Here is a 12,497-nt window from a genome sequence, read left to right on the forward strand (position 1 = left end):
TCGTTATGCATTAATAGATCATTTATGGGAGAATACTAGAGGTTGAAGTTGAATATTTGTGTAGTATTTTGAATGAATTCTATCGTTATGTAATATGTATTTAATTAATCTTGTATCGCAATGATTTCACTTTTATTTGAATTATTAGTTAATCTATAATAATTGCTTACAAATTATATTATTTAAAATTTTATGAAATTGTTTTAATGGAAATTACAAATTAATGAAAATAAAAGATGGAATTTGTTTAATAGAAATTAAAAAATAAAATTGAAATGAAAGATAATAATATAATATAGAAGAGAGAGAAGTATATAAAAAGAATATTCTCTTTTGGGGGGAAAATGGGGGAATGGTTGGAGTAAGTTGTCCCCAAAATGGGAAAATCCTCATTTTGGGGACCAAAATGGGGGTAAAGGTTAGAGATGCTCTAAGTAAAGGAACCGTTTCTTACCTAACCACTTATAATGACTCATTGCAATAAACCATGCATATTTTGGTGAGCATCTTCTTCTAGCTTGTATTTTTCTTTTTTTCTCTTACTAACTCTAGCACTATTTCTGTCACATTGATTTAGTACTTTTGCTAAATTCGCTCATCTCTTTATCTGTTATTGCATGCATCTGTTGCTATATAGCCTTTTGTTCAGTGTCGCTACAATCGTTGGTATCTTTTATTCTTTGTTTTTCCTAATTTGGTACTCATGGATTTGGATGGTAGTTTGCTTTCTTCCTTTTATTCACCCATCAATAAATTATGTACAGAGATAGGATCAATCCTTAATAAGTTGAGTTAAGAAGGCTTAAAAAAATTACTACTGATTTATAAATAAATAATTATCAATTTACAATAGAACTGTTAAGCAATCAATTGTACCACATAATGTTGCATCGTATTCTACAGTTTCTTATAGTTGCGATCTTTTTTATCATGAGATTTACATCTAAATTTTTTATTTGAATTTTAGGAGAAGTTGTATCTTGGAGTATTAGAATTTTGATTGGGTTTTTACGGGAGTTTGTTGCTTCTAGAGGTTTTAAATGAGAAAAGGAGATAAAAAAATATGGGAAAATGGGCAATTTATGGATAAGTGTGGCACGGTCTGAAGATATAAAGGATTGTGAAGAGATCAAAGTACGAGGTGGATATAAACTACAATTTATTTGAGCCTTTAAAATGAAGCAGATCTATGTTTTGAATGAATTGGAGAAGCAAATGGCTGTGGATTTTAAGGTTGATTTGGGAATAGTTTATTAATAAATTTATTGAAATTTTTTAGGTGCCACGATGATTCATTTATTTTGGTTTGTATAATGAAGAAGAAGTCGGTGAGAAGCAGATCACGACTTTCGTGGAGCCTTTGGTGATCTTCTTGATCCTAATTGTCAATGGTAAAATAATGTCAACTTACCTGCAAGCCTTTTTGGATAAAGAGTTCAGGGAATTTTTTTGGAACTTTGGCAGTTTTTAACATCCATAAGCAGTACCAATAGTAAAAGAGAAGAAGAAATTAGGTTGTTTGAGAAAGTAAAGGTCATTTAGCCGTCACAGAAGTGACTATTCTTTGTTCCTCTTTTTCACTTTTTTTTGGGTAAAATTTTCAATTCTTTGTTTTATATTTTGGCATGACATTCAAGTTTGGCTTCGACTCGCACATGTGACATAATATTTTAACTTCTTTATTCTAAGAAGATTCCCAAATTTATCTTTGCATTAGAATGATGTAATATGTATGATACACAACACTACCTAAGTGCTGAAACTAATTCATAATTATGATAAATAAACACTTACATGGAAGAAAAAATATCAATTTTAATATAAACCTTATACCAAAAAAAGAAGATAAAGATTGGAAGGGAAGTATATCGTAATTCTCATAGGAGTAAGGCAATCAAAGTTTCTTCAACTTGTTTTAAAAAGATCAAAGAATTAATTGATTAAGAAAATATGTATATTTGAAATCTGATTAATCTATAGAATTATTTTTTTGTATACACACATATAATATATCAAATTTTTATCTTCTTTATGCCAATTAAATTTGTAAAAAATATTATATCAAATATGTTATTCCTATCTCTTATGATTGCGCGAAGCACGAACATATTAACTAGTTTCATTTATACTTTGGAGTACTAAATTTCTCCATTCTCCTTCTTAGGTTTAGGAGACTTCTTTTTGTAGTTAATAAAATTTTGCCTATACTAGGAAAGTGTGATGACCCAAAAATGTCATCTTTAATTTAAACATTCATTTCTGTGTTTTATGAATATGTTGTGAGCTTACCTGCTATGAGTTACGTATCACCTGAATAGTTGATGTTAATGTCATGACCCGGAATTTTCACTGTCGGAACCGTGATGGCGCCTAACATTTCACTTGCTAGGCAAGCCAACGTTAGAGAATTATTAAACCAATTCTTATTCCATTCAGTAAATAACGACAATTAGCTAAGGTGAAATATAATGAGTGCGGAATAATATAAAAACTACATTAATTATTACCACCCGGATCTGGAGTCACAATTCACGAGCATTCTAGAATTCATTACAAGTAATACTCTCTCTCTCTCTCTCTCGGTGGGAAGCAGAAAAATAGCATGACGGGACAAATCCACAAAATGGGTTTCATACTGAGTAACAGTCATACTGCCCTGCTGGAGACGCTCAAATTGACGGCGACGCTCCTCTATCAATGTGATAGGCAGAAACTTCTCTAGGAAGAGCTGGGAGAACTGGTCCCAAGTAAGAGCAGGCGACCCAGCCGGTCTGGTCAACAAATAGTCTCTCCACCATTTCTTGGCAGAACCAGTCATCTGGAAGGCAGCAAAATTGACCCCATTGGTCTCCACTATACCCATGTTTGGTAGAACCTCGTGACAGCTGTCAAGATATTCCTGGGGATCCTCTGAAGTAGCACCATTGAAATGAACTGGGAAGAGCTTGGTAAACCTGTCCAATCTCCACAAAGCCTCAGAAGACATAGCTAACCCATCACCAGTCTGTGGCACAATAACCGGCTGAACTACTCCGACTGGATGAGCTGTTGGAGCCTGATACTGGGAGCTATCTGCTCCAAAGCGGGAGTAGTGGAAGTTTGGGGCCCTCCTCCAGCCTGAGAGATGGCTGGTGCCATGGATAATGCACCAGTCTGGGCAACACTCTCCATAAGGCCCACCAAACAGACCAAAGCGTCCTGAAGTACTGGGGTGGCAATGAACCCCTCCGGAACCTGAGCTGTCCCGGCAGGAATAGTCTAGGCTGGGACCTCCTCGTCAAGCTCTATCTGAGACTCCACTGCTGGGGCTGCTGCTCGGGCTCTGGGCTGAGCCCTGCCCCTACCTCGGCCTCGGCCTCGACATCTTCCCCGCGTAGGAGCTACCACTGGGGGCTCTGGCTGCTGCTCAACTGAGGAAGTGGTATGTATTCTCGCCATCTGCGAGAGAATAAGAGTAGAAGAGTTCAATCAGTATTGAGAAAACAAGATCGCACAACAGAGAAGAATAGAAGTGAAATTTGTTCCTAAACTTCATAGCCCCTGGAAGATAAGCACAGACATCTCTGTACCGATCCTCCAGACTCTACTAAGCTTGCTCGTGAATCGTGAGACCTAGGCAACCTAGTGACCTGATATCAACTTGTCACGACCCAAAATTCCCACAGTCGGGACCGTGATGGAGCCTAATATTTTACTTACTAGGCAAGCCAATGTTAGATAATCATTAAACCAATTCTTATTCCATTCAGTAAATAACGACAATTAGCTAAGGTGAAATAGAATGAGTGCATAATAATATAAAAATTACATTAATTACTACCACCTGGATCTGGAGTCACAATTCACGAGTATTCTAGAATTCACTACAAGTAATAGTCTGAAAGAAATACAACTGTTTGAATGAAAGAAACAGTAGAACAGAAAAGATAGACGGGGACTTCAAGGTCTGTGAACGCCAACAGATCTACCTTGAGTCTCCGGATAGCGGTCCAATAGCAAAAATCTCGATCAGCCCGAACCGGCACCAAAATCTGCATAGAAAGTGTAGAATGCAGTATCAGTAAACCGACCCCATGTACTGGTAAGTGTCGAGCCTAACCTCGATGAAGTAGTGACAAGGCTAAGGCAAGGCACCTACAAATCAACTTGTATAATTTAACAGTGTATATACAAATAACAGTAATGGAGAGTTAGACAGGAAATATCGGGAGGGGGAAACATGATGGGGGAGATATGAGATAAGGAACTACAGCAGAATGATAACTGGAACAACCAATATACTATGAATCAACATAAACAACGAATACAGTAAAGGAAAAATATACGGCATCACCCTTCGTGCTTTTACTCTCAATCTCACCATAAAATTAATAAAAACGGCACGACATCACCCTTCGTGCATTAACTCTCATTTCATGGCACGACATCACCCTTCGTGCATTAACACTCACAATATGGCACGGCATCACCCTTCGTGCTTTTACTATCACAATATGGCACGTCATCACCCTTCGTACTTTTACACTCACAATATGGCACGGCATCACCCTTCGTGCATTAACACTCTCCCTTACCATAATGCAATGCATAAATAACAACAGGGACATAGAATAATAAGTACAAGCCTTACTTCAACATTTGGTTCCACAATATCAATCTCAACTTTGAAATAAATACTCAATTATCACTAGAAAATCCGTAAACATGATAAGAACGATCAATTTAACAACACTAGTATAAACACGTAGCAATTAGTCATAAAAAAAAGACAACATAAGAAAAACGGGAGAAACATAAAAAACAGGTAAATTGGCGGCGCATAAGTACTCGTCACCTCACATATACGCCGCTCACATGAATTTCACATAACAAATAGTCTGAGGTTCCTAATTCCCTCAAGTCAAAGTTAGACACAACACTTACCTCGCTCCGAAGGCCACTTAATACTCAATTATAGCTTTTCCTCTAGAATCCACCTCCAAACCACTCGTATCTATTCAAAAATGACTCGATAATATCAAATAAAGTAATTAATTACATTGCATAAATTTAGATTTCCCAAATTTTCCTCCAAAAAGTCAAAAATCGACCTCGGGTCTGCTTGGTCAAAACCCGAGGTTCGGACCAAAATCCATTTACCTATTCACCCCCAAGCCCAGATATATAATTGGTCTTGGAATCCGACCTCAATTTGAGGTCTAAATCCTCAAATTTCAAAAATTCCTAGTTTCTACCCAAATCCCTAATTCTACCATGAAAACTCTAGATTTTAGGTTGAAGTTTTATGAAATGAAATGGGTAATTGAAAGAAAATGGTTTAGAATTACTTACCAATACTTTGGGGAAGAAAATACCCCTTGAAAATCGCCTCTAGCCCGTTTGGTTTATGAGAAAAAGAATTTATGGCTTAAATCCCATTTTGATTCTATTTTAAGTGCTGGGCGACAGTATTCTTCGCGTTCGCGAGGACACTGTCGCGTTCGCGAAGAGCAGAATTGTCAAGCCTTCGCGTTCGCGAGACCTCTTTCGCGTTCGTGAAGGCTATTCCCCCGGGCCTTCGCGTTCGCGAAACCATGCTTACGTTCGCGATGAAGGATCACTAACTCTCCCCCAAGTGTGCCTAACACTACGCGTTCGCGATGAGCTGGTCGCGTTTGCGAAGGGCAACGCCCCCATCGCTTCGCGTTCGCGACCAAGCCTTCGCTTTCGTGAAGAAGAAAATTCCAGCCTGACCAGTTTACTCTTCACGTTCGCGACCAAGCCTTCGCTTTCATGAAGAAGAAAATTCCAGCCTGACCAGTTTACTCTTCGCGTTCGCGAGTGTCACGACCCCAAATTCCCTCCGTAGGATGTCGTGATGGCACCTAGTCTCTAAGACTAGGTAAGCCTATCAATTCAGAATAATAATAAATATCTGAATTAAATAAACTACAAGTCAAACAATTTCAACTCCCAAAACCTGGTAGAAATAAGTCACAAGCTTCTAAGAATTTATTCTCTATATCTCTATACATCAGAGTCTAAAGCAAATAAGGAAGACAACATAGTAAGATAGAAGGGGACTCCGGAGTCTGCGGACACTGGCAGATATACCTCGAAGTCTCCTCGTACAGCTAGTTTACTGATGTGTGGTCTGATAAGATGTACCTGGATCTGCACAAAAAAATATGCAGAAGCGTAGTATGAGTACACCACAGCGGTACCGAGTAAGTGCCAAGCCTAACCTCAGTAGAGTAGTGACGACGTCAGGTCAGGCCCTACTGGAGAATAAATAATGGCATGGTAAAATGTTTAAACAATATTATAAGATAAAATGACAATGGAAATGAATCAAGTAGTATGTCACATTTAATTACATCAAATAATGGCAAATAAATACCTCGTGGAAACAAAAACAGAATTCTTTTCAACTTTAAGAAAATCACAACAATAATCAAAGGCAACTACGGCCATAAATCAATATCAACAAGGGCTCTCCCGAGGTACCGCCTCGTAGTCCCAAATCATAAATAAATTCACAACATCTCATTTCCTTATCTCAACGCAGGAGCCTTCACAATTTATTTGAAAGAAAATATTTTTCCCGAAATAGCATCCTGCGTTTTAGCCATCCTTATCACACCGCATGACTTCTAGTAGTTTCCCCTACTAGCCACGCGTATCAAGCCACCCTTATCTCACCGCATGCGTTTCAATACCCAGACCTTATACCACCGCATGCGTATCAATATCACAATATATCATAATTTGCACCTCAAGTGCTCAAATAATTTAACTTGCCAAAATAATTCAACAACAATATTTTTTCACAATAAATAGCTCACGGCTCATGCCAAAATAAATCATCAATAATATTTTTCCACAATAAAGAGCTCACGGCTCATGTCAAAATAATTCAACAATAATATTTTTCCACAATTAAGAGCTCACTGCTCCATCATAATAAGTACGAAAATCTTTCAAAAATATTCAAGAGTAAATAATTCAGGAAAATAATATTTCAAAATCTTTAATACGTTGCTTCAATATCAAGTTTAAAAATGTCAAATACTTCATATTAATAATATTTAATTTAAATAAAATCAACCTTCAAATAATACACAGAATAAAAGAAACCAAGTTCCAACTAAACAGATAAAACAATTAGTAGGAAAAGGTCAAGCAAATTTAAAAATATAAACATTAAATCAATAATGAAGAATATAACAAAATAAAATAATTTAATTAATGCGCAACAATGATCTACACAATTTAAAACATAATCTTTCACATTTAGCCCGTGTACACACTCGTCACCTCGTGTACACGATTTTCCAAACATTATAATTATCAATCTTAGGAGAATTTCCCATACACAAGGTTAGACGAGTCACTTACCTCGACTTGCTCCAATTTAACCAAGTATTATGCTTTTTCCTCGATTTTTCCGACTCCGATCGACTCGTATCTAGTCATAATTAATTCGATACAGTCAACAAAAATTATAGTAATCAATTTCATAAGAAACTATTATATTTTTCAATAAAATCTGAAATTAGCTCAAAATCCCACATCTTGGAATTCGGCAAAACTTACAAAATTCGACAACCCATTCAATTACGAGTCCATCCATACTAATTTTATCAAATTCCGATAACAACTCGACCTCCAAATCTTAAATTTTCGTTTTTAGAAGATTTTGCAAAAAACTTGATTTTTCTTCCATAAATTCACGGATTCATGATGTAAATGAGTATGGAATCATGAAATATAATCAATATAGGATAACGAACACTTACCCCAATGTTTTCCCGTAAAAATCGCCCAAAAATTGCCCAAGAACCGTGCTCCGAAAATCCAAAACGAAATGAATGAAATGACCATTTTTTGTCCTTAAGTTTCTGCCAATCCGTCACTAAAAGTCCATTTTTCGTCACTAAAAGTCCACCAGAAACTGCTCTACCATCCTTCCTTCAATCGATCATAACTTTATGTACAAATATCGAAATGATGAATAGTTTAACTTTCTGAAAACTAGAATCAAACGACTACAACTTTCATGTTTTGAAAAATTTTCGATTCCTTATGAATTTCGAGATATAAGCTTCCAAAGTCGGCTCCACACATCAGAAATTTCTGGCGAAACTGCTCTACCAGCCTTCATTCAATCCATCATAACTTTCTGTACGAATATCCAAATAATGAATGGTTTAACTTTCTGGAAACTAGAATCAAACTAATAAAACTTTCATGTTTTGAAAATTTTCTGATTCCTTATGAATTTCAAGATATAAGCTTCCAAAATCGGCTCCACACATCAGAAATTTCTGGCGAAACTGCTCTACTAGCCTTCATTCAATCCATCATAACTTTCTGTACGAATGTCCAAATAATGAATTGTTTAACTTTCTGAAAATTTTTACGGACTGCGCACGCAAGTCGAAAAATGATAAATAGTACTTTTTGAGGTCTTAGAACACATAATTAATTATTAAATTTAAAGATGGTATTTTGGGTCATCACAGCGAGAGTACCTTCGCGAACGCGAAGAAGGACATGCCAGAACACCTGCTGCAGCAAAATACCAGATTTTTCCAAGTCCAAAACAACCCGTAACCTATCCGAAACTCACCCGAGCCATCGGGGCTCCAAACCAAACATGCACGCAAGTTTAAAAATATCATACGAACTTGCTCGCGCGATTAAATCGCCAAAATAATACCTGGAACTACGAATTTAGCACCAAATCAAATGGAATTCTCAAGAACACTTTAAAATTTCTATCTTCACCACCGGACGTCCGAATCACGTCAAACCAACTCCGTTTCTCACCAAATTTCACAGATAAGTCATAAATATTATATTGGACCTGTACCGGGTTCCGAAACTAAAATATGAACCCGGTATCAACAAGGCCAAATATCAACCAATTCTTAAAAATAATTAATTTTCAAACTTTTAATTTTCATCAAAAATTCAAAACTCGAGCTAGGGACCTCCGAATTCGATTTCGGATATACGCCCAGGTCCCATATTCGGTACGGACCCATCGGGATTATCAAAATACGGATTCGGACCCGTTTACCAAAAATATTGACCGAAATCAACTAAAATCAACTTTTAAGGCAAAAATTCTTATTTTCATCAATTTTCAAAATAAAGCTTTTCGAAAACACGCTCGGTCTGCGCACGCAAATTGAGGAGGGTAAAAATAAGATCTTTTAGGGCTTAAGAGCGCAGAATTGAGTTATAAAACATTAGATGACCTTTTGGGTCATCACAGTTAATGTCGTTCATTTTCTAGAAATATATTGCTTATGATGCCACTGTTAGTATTATTTTCATGTTATGTTACGTTGATTGGATTATGTATGTGTTGTTAGGATTGGTTTCTGGGATTCTCTAGCAGGTGGATAGGTCCAGTTACAAAGGACACTCTCGCGAAATTTTTGAAAATTTTGAGAGTTAGTAAAATTCGGGAAATTGAAATGTGCGAAAGAAGAGATAAGTTATGTTATGTGTTTGGGGGGCGGACTCTACTTCTCATTCGAGGACTATTAACATGATGGACACCTATTGGATATGATAATAAGTGTACGAGGTATATTATAAGTGATATGGGATCTAAGGAAAGTCCTAAGTCTAAGCTAAGTTGGAAAATTTCATAATAGACTAAAGTTCCAAATTAGTACGCATAAGACCAAAATTTGGACGAACATATCTACATATATAAGGAGTTTATGTGATGGACAATATTGGAGGAGCGGGTTGCACGCCGCAACAGAATTGAATATGAATATACTGTGGGATCGGGTTGCACGCCGCAACGGAAACTGATTGAAATAATAATTGGTTATGACTGCCGAGTTGGCTTTAATTGTTGAAAAGAGACACTTATTTTATTTCTATTATTGTTGTTATTATTGTTATTGCATACAGGTTAATGTATGTGACCTGCCTTAGCCTCGTCATTACTTCATCGAGGTTAGGCTCGGCACTTACTGGGTACATGGGGTCGGTTGTACTCATACTACACTCTGCACTTCTTGTGCAGATACTGGAGTTGGTCCCAGCGGCGTAGAGTAGATTTGCTCAGATTCAGCTATTCGCAGGAGACTTGAGGTATAACTGCATGGCGTTCGCAGTTCTGAAATCGCCTTCCACTTTATCATAGCTGTGTATTTCTTTCAGACAACTTTATTTTCATTCAGACCTTTATTTGTATTATTCTAGTAGCTCGTGCACTTGTGACACCAAATTCTTGGATGGTATTTAGACATCGCTATTATTATGGATTATTCACTACATTTCAGACCTTACTTCCGCATTTGTTTCTTTGTTATTAATTAATTTAAAATTATTTAAAAATGGCTAATATTATTCTAACGTTGGCTTGCCTAGCAAGTGAAATGTTAGGCTCCATCACGGTCCCCAAGGTGAGAATTTTGGATCGCGACAGAAAGTTTGTCGTGCAATTCCATTTATATTTTGGATTATTAAAATTTTCCTTTTATAAGTTTAGGAGATTTTTTTGTAGTTAATAAGATTTTGCCTAATTCTCCTAGACAAAATAGTGATTTAATAATTGTTTTGAATATTTAGGATTTTAAGATCAACTAAAGTTTTAGTTGTTAAAATTTTTCTTATTTAAACTATATAGTAATTAGGCTCTAATATTTAGGCCATCAAAACCGGTTAGATTTTACTATTAAAAATAAGGTGTACTAATCAAACTATAGACAAAAACTAAGAAGCGACAATTCCAAACCACTATTGGTACGTTTTTCTATTTTTAATGTCCTCTCTCAATTTATCTCTACAACTATGTGCATATTAATTCTTCTTCTTCTATATCCTTCGGCACAAAAATATCTACAAAGCCAAAAAGTATTTATGAGAAAAAAAATGAGGATTTGTTGTTCTTGAAATTTAACCTTCCAAACAAAATTCATACATATTGGAGATGTGTTTAAAACTTTCTAAAAGATTTTATCCTTGTCAACACTATAAACTTTTTGATAGGCGAATTTAATTTGAATAGTATTTATTATGTATTCCTAATAAAATTGAAAATTATTTGAAAAATGTTGTAATTATTCTTGGATGATTTGTTGTGTATACTTATTTTATTTTTTGGTAATTATAGATATTTTATTACCAAGTAAACATTATATACAAAAAATAAAAATAAATTGACAAAGAGCTGGATATTCCCCATACTCATGTAAAGTAAAACTCCTACAACTCCAAAATAACTAGACAACAACAAACAATTACAAAGAATTTTCAATCACAACTCAGAATTCCTATGTAATAAGCAATATCCATCTAATATAAAACCATAATGTGCTAATAAGTAGCAAACTCCTTATATAACATATTTTGAAATATTTTGACAATTATAACATAAAAGTTAAGTAAGGAATTTATACTTATCGTTTTTCCAAATTTCTTCTGAAATATAACTTTAATTGTATAATTAGCAATTTAAAAATACACGTGCTTTATTAAATCGTTAGAGTTATTATCTCAAATGCAAATAGTAGATGTGCAATTATTTTATCTAAGTCACTCTGCTGAAATAATAAAAATCTCTTCTCAACGTTTTCAATTTCTTAAATCCAAATATATAAATTCACAATAGAAATGAAAAACTAAAATACTCAAGTTTCTTATTTAACAAATTATTTTGTTTTTCTTACAAAAGTATTTTAGAGATTATAAACCATTAAAATATTTTTAATCAAACGTGACTTACCTTTAATAAAATGAGAACTGACTATAGACACATATGAAAGCTAAACATCAACGGAAAATTGATGAAAAAAAGAATTTTAATTCTGATTTTTAACATGTATTCCATATTTTGACTCCTTCTAAAATAATATTAACATACATATCCTTTCGAAGTCATCAATAGTAAGCAATTCAATTTCTGTCATTCAACTTCCGAATACAATGGGACGTAAAATTTGGATGCATGCTTATAAGCTTGGAGAGAGAAAAAGCTCACTCCAAAACTAAAAAAGAGTAAATTAATCTAAATGTACTTTTTGGATTCTACTTTTGCAATAGTGATTTATATTAATTAGGTATATCGATAGAGATGATTACTAACATTTACATAGTTTTTTTCTTTATTTAATTAGCTAAATGTGATCAACAATCATTAATTTTAAAAACTTGCATTTTATTGTTTCTTTTAAGTAATACTTAACTCAAACATAATTTTTAATATAATAATTATATGATCTTTTAAAATTTTATATTCATAGAAACTGGGCACACATGCAACGCGCCTACCATGAGGCTAGTGATATTAAATAATAGTTTCCTACTCATTATATCTTTTTCTTTTTTTCTTCCTTTTGAACCTACGGTAATTTGGACTTCACTTAATAGGGATATATTAAATGTTAAGCTTTCTATTCTTTTTTTCCTTTTTAAACCAATGACAATCATGTTTGTCAGGGATATATTAATTGAAAAAGGAGTTTATTGAAAAAGGAGTTTCCCAC

At 34.8% G+C, this 12,497-nt stretch overlaps 1 long non-coding RNA gene across 1 annotated transcript; it reads left to right on the top strand.

Annotated features, from left to right (window-relative positions):
* The first annotated feature begins 356 nt into the window (after positions 1-356).
* Positions 357-1,691, top strand: LOC138894933 (uncharacterized). Its single transcript, XR_011409124.1, has 2 exons — positions 357-499; positions 1,280-1,691. It is a non-coding gene; the product is annotated as an uncharacterized lncRNA (long non-coding RNA).
* Positions 1,692-12,497: the final 10,806 nt, after the last annotated feature.

This window comes from Nicotiana tomentosiformis, chromosome 6 (assembly GCF_000390325.3).
Source record: "Nicotiana tomentosiformis chromosome 6, ASM39032v3, whole genome shotgun sequence".
NCBI classification, from domain to species: Eukaryota; Viridiplantae; Streptophyta; class Magnoliopsida; order Solanales; family Solanaceae; genus Nicotiana; species Nicotiana tomentosiformis.